We start from the raw sequence: 10,652 nt of genomic DNA on the forward strand, positions 1-10,652 counted from the left end.
ATATGTGAGACATCAAGTGGTTGAGTCTGAGCCTGACGGGCCTCCTTGCAGATAAGCATCATCTCAACGAGGTAAGCATGTACCTGGCCCATGTCCCCAATGCGTGGGAAGAGGGTGTTCCGGAAGAGCCGATGCATGATGTCAAGGAAGGGATTAAGCACCCACGCAGTCTTCTTGTTGGGAAGAGTCTTCGGAACAAGGAATGGCATGGAGCTTGTTCTTGTTGGCAGACTCAGAGTTGGCATGAGGGCGAACTCCAACTGGCGTGTTGAGCCCTTCATCTGGAGCGTTAAGCAACTCCATGAACTCCTTCCAAGTAGCAGACAGTCGGCGACCATTAATCATCCAAGTCATGGTTCTCGCATCATCAACGCCGAAATGGACTGAAGCAAAGAACTGTGCGATGATCTCTAGATCAAAATCCTTGTGGAAGGTGAGCAAGTGCTCAATGTCGAACTACTCAACTAGATCCAAGGCCTCTCCAAAGTACTCACGGTGCTTGTCCTGCCTCATATGATGCATGTCAATGTAGTGAACTTCAACATAGTGATTCTTCTTGGCCTTGATCACATCAATGTATATCAGATTCTGCTGCTTGTTCCAGAAGAGTTCATTGCCTTGCGTGCTAGCCCGGGGATTCACATAGGGATTGAGCTTCCTTCGAATGACAAACTCGGCCTGGGGCATCTCATCCATGCCCATGACGGGCTCCTTCTGTTTGCTGGCGGTGTGCTTGGTCCTGCGTTGGGGAGCAGCAGAGGACCCCTCTGGAACATCATCTGGGTTGCGCAGACGCTTTGACCCTGTGTCACGGCTGGGATTCGAGCGACGAGCAACACCGGAGCCACCACCTAGGCACAAAGACACAAAGACACACACGGGAACAAAATGGATCAAAACCAAACCGAAAGAAACACAAAAACATGCGAGTTGGACGAGGCAAAAGGGCGCGGGATGAATCTACGGTAGTACCTGGCAGGGTTACGGAAATAACAAATTACATCCGCTCCAGCCGCGGTAGTACCGTGCCGGGGTAGCACGGTAGTACCGTGCTTTGGGCGGCAGTAATTTTTTACTTCCGGACGACAAGCGGTAGTATCGCACGTAGGTGTGGAAGTACCGCGGAGCGCCAGATCCAGGTGAGGCTGCGGTAGTACCGCTCCAGGAGGAGCGGTAGTACCTCACGGATTGAAAACCGCCACAGAGGACGCGGATCTGGATCTAGAACCTCCACACGACAACTTCGGTACTACCATTGATCAAACGGAACTATTTTGACTATCCAAAGAGCATGGAACTACACTACCACTCTACAACGAATCCCACTTGCACAGATTTAGCCAAAAATCTCAAGAACACCACATGCATCTCCCCAAAACCTAAAAGCACAAGGAAGGACAAAAAGAAGAGGCACTTGGGGAAAAACCTGGGTCCATGGCAAGAGGGCGAGGTGGGGAACGATCCCACCGGTCGGAATCCGAGGAGAGCGGCCGGAGTTGGAGATCCGGCGAAGGCCTCCGGCGCCGTTCTTGGTCAGGAGAGAGAGAGAGAGATGGGGTGGGGAATAGAGATGAATGGGTATGGGGGAGTTAGAACTCCCCCTGTCCCGCTCTTAACCCCCAACCGCTCGCGTGGGCGCGGAAGTACCGTGGGTCATCACGGTAGTACCGCCCGGGAAGAAGTACCACACGCTGGGCGGTAGTACCGCTCTTTCAGCGGCAGTAAAAAAAATTACTGCCGCGGAGGTAGCGGTAGTACCGTGCCCCTGGAGGGCCACGCACTAAACGTAGAGCCACCAACTCCTGCGGTAGTACCGTGGCTCACCACGGTAGTACCATAAAACCAAGAAAGTGTAAGAACACACGAGAGAAAAGAGAGAAAAGGCAAAAACAACCTCCGTAAGAAACACCAACCAACTAAGAGGTGAACACACAAGACGATTGAGACCAACTACGAGACACAACTTCTCCATGAGGAGAGCGGTGGCCGGAGCCACCTATGTTTGAGTCAATTGGTATGGCACCGCGAAGAATTATCCTTGGGTCCATGACCAAAACTCGTCTTTGAAGCACAAGTACCATAAAAAATGGCTAATGTGAAAGACTTGATCAATTTATGCATAATGGGGGGAGGGAGAGTTCATTGAGAGAACAACACTCCCCCTATGTCCATACCTACACCTAAACAAGATAACAAGTTGAGTATGGTGGGGTGTGCAAGGGTTCAAGCAACATTGCTCGAATCAATGATATTTAGCTCATGCCTTAACTCGCGAAATCTTACTTCATCCAAGGGCTTCGTGAAAATATCTGCAAGGTTATCATGAGTGTTGACATACTTGAGCTCGATCTCCCCTCGCCTAATATGATCTCGGATGAAATGATACCGAATCTCAATATGCTTCGTCTTGAAGTGTTGCACCGGGTTGAGAGAAATCTTGATGGCACTTTCATTGTCACACCAAAGAGGCACTTTGTCACAAATGACACTGTAATCCTTTAAAGTTTGCCTCATCCATAAGAGTTGTGCACAACAACTACCGGCCGCTACATACTCCGCTTCGGTGGACGAGAGAGACACACAACTTTGCTTTTTGGAAGACCAACTTACCAAAGAGCAACCAAGGAATTGGCACCCTCCGGAAGTGGACTTCCTATCCACTTTGTCTCCCGCCCAATCGGAATCCGAATATCCTACAAGCTTGAAGTTTGCTCCTCTCGGGTACCATAGGCCAAAGTTTGGGGTATGAGCCAAATATCGAAAGATTCGCTTGACCGCCACATAGTGGCTTTCCTTAGGTGCGGCTTGAATCCGCGCACAAATTCCCACACTCAACATGATATCCGGTCTAGATGCACAAAGGTAAAGCAAGGATCCAATCATGGAGCGACATACCTTTTGATCCACCGCTTTACCATTGGGATCTATGTCAAGTTGGCACTTAGTGGGCATTGGAGTGGAAGCCGGCTTGACATCGCTTAGCTTGAATCTCTTGAGCATGTCTTGAGTGTATTTGGATTGGTTGATGAAGGTACCTTCTCTTCTTTGCTTAACTTTGAAACCTAGAAAGAACTTCAACTCTCCCATGGAATACATCTTGAACTTCAAGGTCATTAGTGCGGCAAATTCATCATTGAAAGCTTTGTTAGGGGAACCAAAGATAATGTCTTCAACATATAGTTGGCACACAAACAACTCCTTGACCTTCTTAGTAAAAAGAGTGGGATCAATGAGCCCAACTTCAAACCCGCGATCTTGTAGCAACTCGGTAAGGTGGTCATACCATGCACGTGGGGATTTTTTAAGGCCGTAGAGTGCCTTATCGAGTTGATACACATGATCGGGAAAGTAGGGATCCTCGAACCCAGGGGGTTGTTTTACGTAAACCAACTCATTAATAGGACCATTAAGAAAAGCACTCTTCACATCCATTTGTTGCAATTTAAAGTTGTGATGAGAAGCATAAGCAATCAATAAACGAATGGATTCAAGACGAGCAACGGGAGCAAAGGTTTCACTGTAGTCGATACCGTCGACTTGGGAGTAACCTTGTGCCACCAATCTTGCCTTGTTGTGAATGATGGTTCCATGAGCATCTTGTTTGTTCTTGAAAATCCACTTGGTCCCAATGAGATTGTGGTTCCCCGTTGGCCTTGGCACCAACCTCCACACCTTGTTGTACTCGAAGTTGTTGAGTTCTTCATGCATGGCATTAAGCCAATCCGGATCTTCGAGTGCTTCATATACCTTTTGGGGTTCAACACACGAAACAAACGCGTGATGTTCACAATAGTTTGCCAATTGTCTATGAGTGCTTACCCCCTTTTCAATGCTTCCAAGTACATTCTTCATGAGATGACCCTTGGTGGTGAGCTTGGAAGCAATCTTGGCGGCACGACGCTCTAATTCCTCCTCGGAGGTGAGTTGAGGAGCGGCCACTTGATCATCTTGAGCGCTGTCATGAGCATGTTCTTGATCTTGAACTTGCTCGGGGAGGAGAACTTGACCTTGGGCCTCACTTGGTGTGTCAACATTGTCTTGAGCATGATCTTGCCCTTGGTCTTGTTCATGAGGTTGAGGGCCTTCACTTTGTTCTTAGGAAGCGTGTGGGCCTTGGGTTGGTGATGGCTCCACTTGAGTGGAGCATTGTCCTTCTCCTTCCGCCACAAGGGGTTCCTCAACGGGTAGGATAAAACCAACACCCATTCTTCTTATGGCTTGAGGAGGAATTTCATCACCTACATCACAAGTGCCACTTTGCTCCACTTGGGAGCCGTTATTCTCATCAAACTCCACGTTACACGTCTCCTCAATAAGTCCCGTGGATTTATTGAGGACACGGTAAGCATGGGAGTTTGTAGCATAATCAACAAATATGCCCTTATAGGCTCTAGCTTCAAACTTAGACAACCGAACACCTTTCTTGAGAATGAAGCACTTACACCCGAACACCCGAAAGTACTTGAGGTTGGGCATGTTACCGGTGAGTATCTCATATGGAGTCTTGTTCAAGCCCTTGCGGAGGTAGAGCCGATTGGATGCATGACATGCGGTGTTGATGGCTTCGGCCCAAAAGTTGAGACTTGAACTCCGCCATCATGGTCCTTGCCACACCCATCAACATCCGGTTCTTCCTCTCCGCGAAACCGTTTTGTTGAGGGGTGTAGGGTGCAGAATATTGATGCTTGATCCTCTCATCACTAAGAAACTCATCCAAGGTGTAGTTCTTGAACTCGGTGCCGTTGTCACTTCTTATTGTCAAGATCTTTGCATTGTGTTGATGTTGTGCTTCATTTGCAAAGTCAATGACGGTTTGTTGGGTCTCGCTCTTCCTCTTGAAGAAATACACCCAAGTATATCTTGAGTAGTCATCCACAATCACCAAGCAATATTTTCTACCCCCAAGACTATCAAAGGATGGAGGCCTAAAGAGATCCAAGTGAAGGAGCTCCAAAGGCCTCTTCGAGTAAATGATAGTCGTGGGAGGGTGAGCCTTTTCATGAAGCTTTCCTTCGATACAAGCACTGCAAGCACGATCTTTAGCAAAGCTAACATTCGTTAGTCCACGGACATGGTCCCCCTTGAGAAGACTTTGCAAAGATCTCATATTGACATGGGCTAACCGGCGATGCCAAAGCCATCCCACATCAACTTTAGCCATTAGGCATGTCGCGGTCTTAGTGGGTACCTCCGAAAAGTTAATCACATAGAGACCATTCTCGACATGCCCAACAAAGGCTACTTTAAGAGTCTTGCTCCACAAGAAGGCCACGGTATCAATATCAAAGAAAGTGGCAAAGCCCATGATTGCAAGCTGACGAACGGAAAGTAAATTGTATGCAAGGGACTCCACAAGCATGACTTTCTCGATCGTGAGATCATGAGAAATGACAACCTTGCCGAGTCCCAATACCTTAGAAGACGAGGCATCACCCCACTCGACATTGGTGGGCATAGAAGGAATCTTGTGCACGTCCACCACCAAGTCCTTGCTTCCGGTCATATGATTTGTAGCTTCACTATCGAGCAACCATGATCCCCCACCGGAAACAAACACCTACAAGAGATCAATGCTTGGTTTTAGGTACCCATTTTGTAATGGGTCCTTTGATGTTAGTAACAAGGGTCTTAGGAACCCAAATAGACCACTCACTGTACTCATGAGGAGAACCACCAAATTTGGCAAAAACGTGCCCATCACTAGCACGGCATAACACATAAGAGGGATTAAAATCGCCGGCTTTGTTGGGAGGGGTGGCATTGCCCTTCTTGACATCACCCCCCTTTGCGTTGTTCTTCTTCTCCTTAAAAGCACCCTCTCCCTCCCTCACAAAAGTTTGCTTGAGAGGAGGAGGTCGTTTGGTCTTGTCATTCTTCTTCTTGTTCTTGGGCTTGGGTGCGAACCCAATCCCCTCCTTGGCCACACCTTCCTTTTGATTACTCAAAAGGTCATTGAGGTTCTTCTCACCTTGTATGCATGTGACAAGGCCTTTCTCAAGTTGCTCCTTCAACTTAGCATTCTCCTCAACAAGATGCACATGCTCACAACAAGGGTTAGTAGCATTTGCATTATCAATCAACACCATGTGAGGAAAAGTGGCTTTCTCCTTGCTTAGCTTCACTTGGAGTTGATCATGAGACTCTTTGAGGCTAGCATGAACACCCTTCAAGACTTTGTGAGCCTTGTCGAGAAAGGCAAACTCCTCGTTGAGTCTAGCAAGATCAACCCCAAGCTTCGCTTTCTCGGAGCTTAGCACACGAGACACAACAAGAGCATGATCAAGATCTTTTTTAATTTAGCATGATCATCATTGTATGACTCCTGTAAGTGCATCTAGTGCCCCTTAGTGATTTTGGTGTATTGAAGACTTATAGGTTAAGGGACTAATGCGTTTGTGAGTGTACACAGGTCTATAAGTCTATAAGGAGTTTGATATTTACAGAGAAAGTCGACCCCTAAAAATGAAGTTCTTCAACTGAAGACTTTGATATTCTGAAGACTTTCTGAAGACTTTGAAAGTGAAGAAATTGGTGTAACCTTGAAGACTTGGTATTCATTTGTGGAACATGAAGCGTGAAGACTTTTGTTTTCGTAGTTTCATTTTCTCTTTCTTGAGTCATAGGAAACACCATACTGTTAAAGGGGGTCGAGGAAATACTAAGGAAAAATTTCCATGTGATGCTCAACTCAAAATCCTACACCTTCCAATCCCTTCGAGTGAAGCCTTTGGAAATCTCATACAGTTCAGTCACTTTCTTCAGTGACAGAGACGAAGTTCTTCTGGTCGCTGATGAATTTGTTCTGACTGAGGAGTTAGGAATTCGCCAGTGCGGATTACCTATACAGTGAGGAACATGATAGCCCTGAGGAATTTGAGAGTCAAATTTCCGACCGTTGCTGTGCTGCGCGCCAGCTGTCCCAAAATATCTTATCCACCTAACGGTCATATCATTGAGGGGCATTTATGTCTTATCATGTTGGGCTGCTCCCTAGGCTATAAATAGCCGCCCCCTACAACCACTAGCTGGTTGGCTGCTCCGAGAGAACTTGACACTTGTCATTTGAGAGCAACCATCCTCCGAGGACTTTGAGCGAAAATCATCAAGTGAGGAAAAACCCCAAAACCAAACCCTTACAAACCCAAAGTGATTGAGCATCACTGAAGAAATTGATCCTGCGTGGATCCGACGCTTGTTACCTTTGAAGACTGTGCTTCTTCCAGACGGTTAGGCGTCAAGGTCTAGAGCATCCAAGAGGAATTGTGGATCACCGAGTGACCAAGTCTGTGAAGGTTTGGAAATCGCCTGAAGACTTACCACGAGTGATTGGACGAGGTCTGTGTGACCTTAGTTCAAGGAGAATACGGTGAGGACTGGGTGTCCTGAGCTGCGTGCTCAACGACTGGGTGTCCGGGACTGCGTGTCCTCGAGTTTAAATACTCAGCCGCTCCAACCAGACGTACAACTGAGACAGCAGTTGGAACTGGTCTACCAAATCATTGTCTTCACCAACCTAACTGGTTCTATTTCCTCAACCCTTTCATTTCCTCATTACTGTGTTGAGTGTTTGTTCATATCTGTGTTTGAAGACTTTGATTGAAGACTTTCTCAATTTCCTCGGTTCAATTTCTTCAGTCTGTTTGTCTTCATCTTGTGTTATCCTGTGATTACGCTTTCTGTACTCTGTGCTAGTCTTCATTTCATCATGATGACCATGCGTGTATTCTGTTATGCTTACTTCTGAGTACTTATTCCGCTGCTAATAGTTCTTCGCTAAGGAATTTCCTCACCGGCAAATTCCTCAGTGAAGAATTCATAAAAATCGCCTATTCACCCCCCCTCTAGTCGACATAACGCACTTTCAATTGGTATCAGAGCAAGGTACTCCCTTGTTCTGTGTGATTTTGGTTTAACCACCTGGAGTTTTAGTTATGTCGACCGGAGGTATGATCAAGGTCTCAGCAGGGTGTCCCACATTTGATGGGACGGACTACCCCTACTGGAAGAACAAGATGCGAATGCATCTTGAGGCAATTGACAACAATCTCTGGTATGTTGTGGAAAATGGTGTTCCCTCAGTCACACCTTCTCTGAATGCTGCCGATGTGAAGAGATTCAAGCAACTCGATTCTCAAGCGAAGAATATGATATGTGGCCATCTGAGCAAAGGTCAATATGGAAGAGTGAGTGCTTTGGAAACTGCCAAGCTCATCTGGGACAGGCTGTCCAAAGTAAATGAAGGAGTCTCAACTCAGCGTGACTCTCGAGTTGATGTTCTTCGAAATCTCTTCAACCGCTTCAAAAGACTCGACAACCAAAATGTTCAACAAACCTTCGATCGCCTCACTGACATCTCAAATGAGCTTCAAGCACTTGGCGCCACTGACATCACCGACCATGAGGTGGTGAAGAAATTGTTGAGATCGCTTGATTCCTCATTTGATACTCTGGCACTGATGATACAAGAACGGGCTGACTACAAGTCTCTTAATCCTGCCGATATCCTCGAAAGGCTAAATACTCACGAGTTCCAGCTTGCTGAAAAGAGAGATCTCTATGGTTCTAGCTATGGAAAAACACGTGCCCTGAAGGCCAAGGCTGTGTCTGAATCTGAGTGTGAAGACTCTGGCAGTAGCCTTGGAGATCCTGAAGAATTAGGCCAGGAGCTAGCACTGCTCATGAAGAAATTCCAAAAGTTTTCAAGACGTGGTCGCTTTGGAAAATCCTCAAGAAGCAGTGATTCCTCATCCAGTGACTATAAGAGAAGACTGTTGGGGAACGTAGTAATTTCAAAAAATTTCCTACGTACACGCAAGATCATGGTGATGGCATAGCAACGAGAGGGGAGAGTGTTGTCCACGTACCCTCGTAGACCGTAAGCGGAAGCGTTATGACAACGCGGTTGATGTAGTCGTACGTCTTCACGATCCGACCGATCCAAGTACCGAACGTACGACACCTCCGAGTTCAGCACACGTTCCGCTCGATGACGATCCCCGGGCTCCGATCCAGCAAAGCTTCGGGGATGAGTTCCGTCAGCACGACGGCGTGGTGACGATGATGATGCTCTACCGGTGCAGGGCTTTGCCTAAACTCCGCGACGATATGACCGAGGTGGAATATGGTGGAGGGGGGCACCGCACACGGCTAAGGAATGATCCGTAGATCAACTTGTGTTGTTGTGCCTAGAGGTGCCCCCTGCCCCCGTATATAAAGGAGGGAGGGGGGAGGTGCGGCCGGCCAGGAGGGGCGCGCCAGGAGGAGTCCTCCTCCCACCGGGAGTAGGACTCCCCCCTTCCTTGTTGGAGTAGAAGAGAAGGAAAGAGGGGGAGAGGAGGAAGGAAAAGGGGGCTGCACCCCTTGTCCAATTCGGACCAGAAGGGGGCTGCGCACCTCCTTCCTTTCAGCCTCTCTCCTCTATTCCCGTATGGCCCAATAAGGCCCATATACTCCCCGGCGAATTCTCGTAACTCTCCGGTACTCCAAAAAATACCCGAATCACTCGAAACCTTTCCGAACTCCGAATATAGTCGTCCAATATATCGATTTTTACGTCTCGACCATTTCGAGACTCCTCGTCATGTCCCCAATCTCATCCGGGACTCCGAACTCCTTCGGTACATCAAAACTTATAAACTCATAATAAAACTGTCATCGTAACGTTAAGCGTGCGGACCCTACGGGTTCGAGAACTATGTAGACATGACCTAGAACTATTCTCGGTCAATAGCCAATAGCGGAACCTGGATGCCCATATTGGTTCCTACATATTCTACGAAGATCTTTATCGGTCAAACCGCATAACAACATACGTTGTTCCCTTTGTCATCGGTATGTTACTTGCCCGAGATTTGATCGTCGGTATCCAATACCTAGTTCAATCTCGTTACCGGAAAGTCTCTTTACTCATTCCGTAATGCATCATCCCCTAACCAACTCATTTGGTCACATTGCTTGCAAGGCTTATAATGATGTGCATTACCGAGAGGGCCCAGAGATACCTCTCCGACAATCGGAGTGACAAAACCTAATCTCGAAATACGCCAACTCAACATGTACCTTCGGAGACACCTGTAGTACTCCTTTATAATCACCCAGTTACGTTGTGACGTTTGGTAGTACCCAAAGTGTTCCTCCGGTAAATGGGAGTTGCATAATTCTCATAGTTACAGGAACATGTATAAGTCATGAAGAAAGCAATAGCAATATACTAAACGATCAAGTGCTAGGCTAACGGAATGGGTCATGTCAATCACATCATTCTCCTAATGATATGATCCCATTAATCAAATGACAACACATGTCTATGGTTAGGAAACATAACCATCTTTGATTAATGAGCTAGTCAAGTAGAGGCATACTAGTGACTATATGTTTGTCTATGTATTCACACATGTATTATGTTTCCGGTTAATACAATTCTAGCATGAATAATAAACATTTATCATGAAATAAGGAAATAAATAATAACTTTATTATTGCCTCTAGGGCATATTTCCTTCAAAGACTTTGTCACAAATGCAAGAAACCTGGTCACTACATCCAAGATTGTCCTCAGTGGGAAAAGGAATTGAAGAAGAAGAAATACAAGGATTACAGTTCTGATGATGCGAAGAAGAAGAAGAAATCGTCAAAATCTTCGTCATCAAAAT

This window comes from Triticum aestivum, chromosome 3B (assembly GCF_018294505.1).
Source record: "Triticum aestivum cultivar Chinese Spring chromosome 3B, IWGSC CS RefSeq v2.1, whole genome shotgun sequence".
In the NCBI taxonomy this organism is placed as follows: Eukaryota; Viridiplantae; Streptophyta; class Magnoliopsida; order Poales; family Poaceae; genus Triticum; species Triticum aestivum.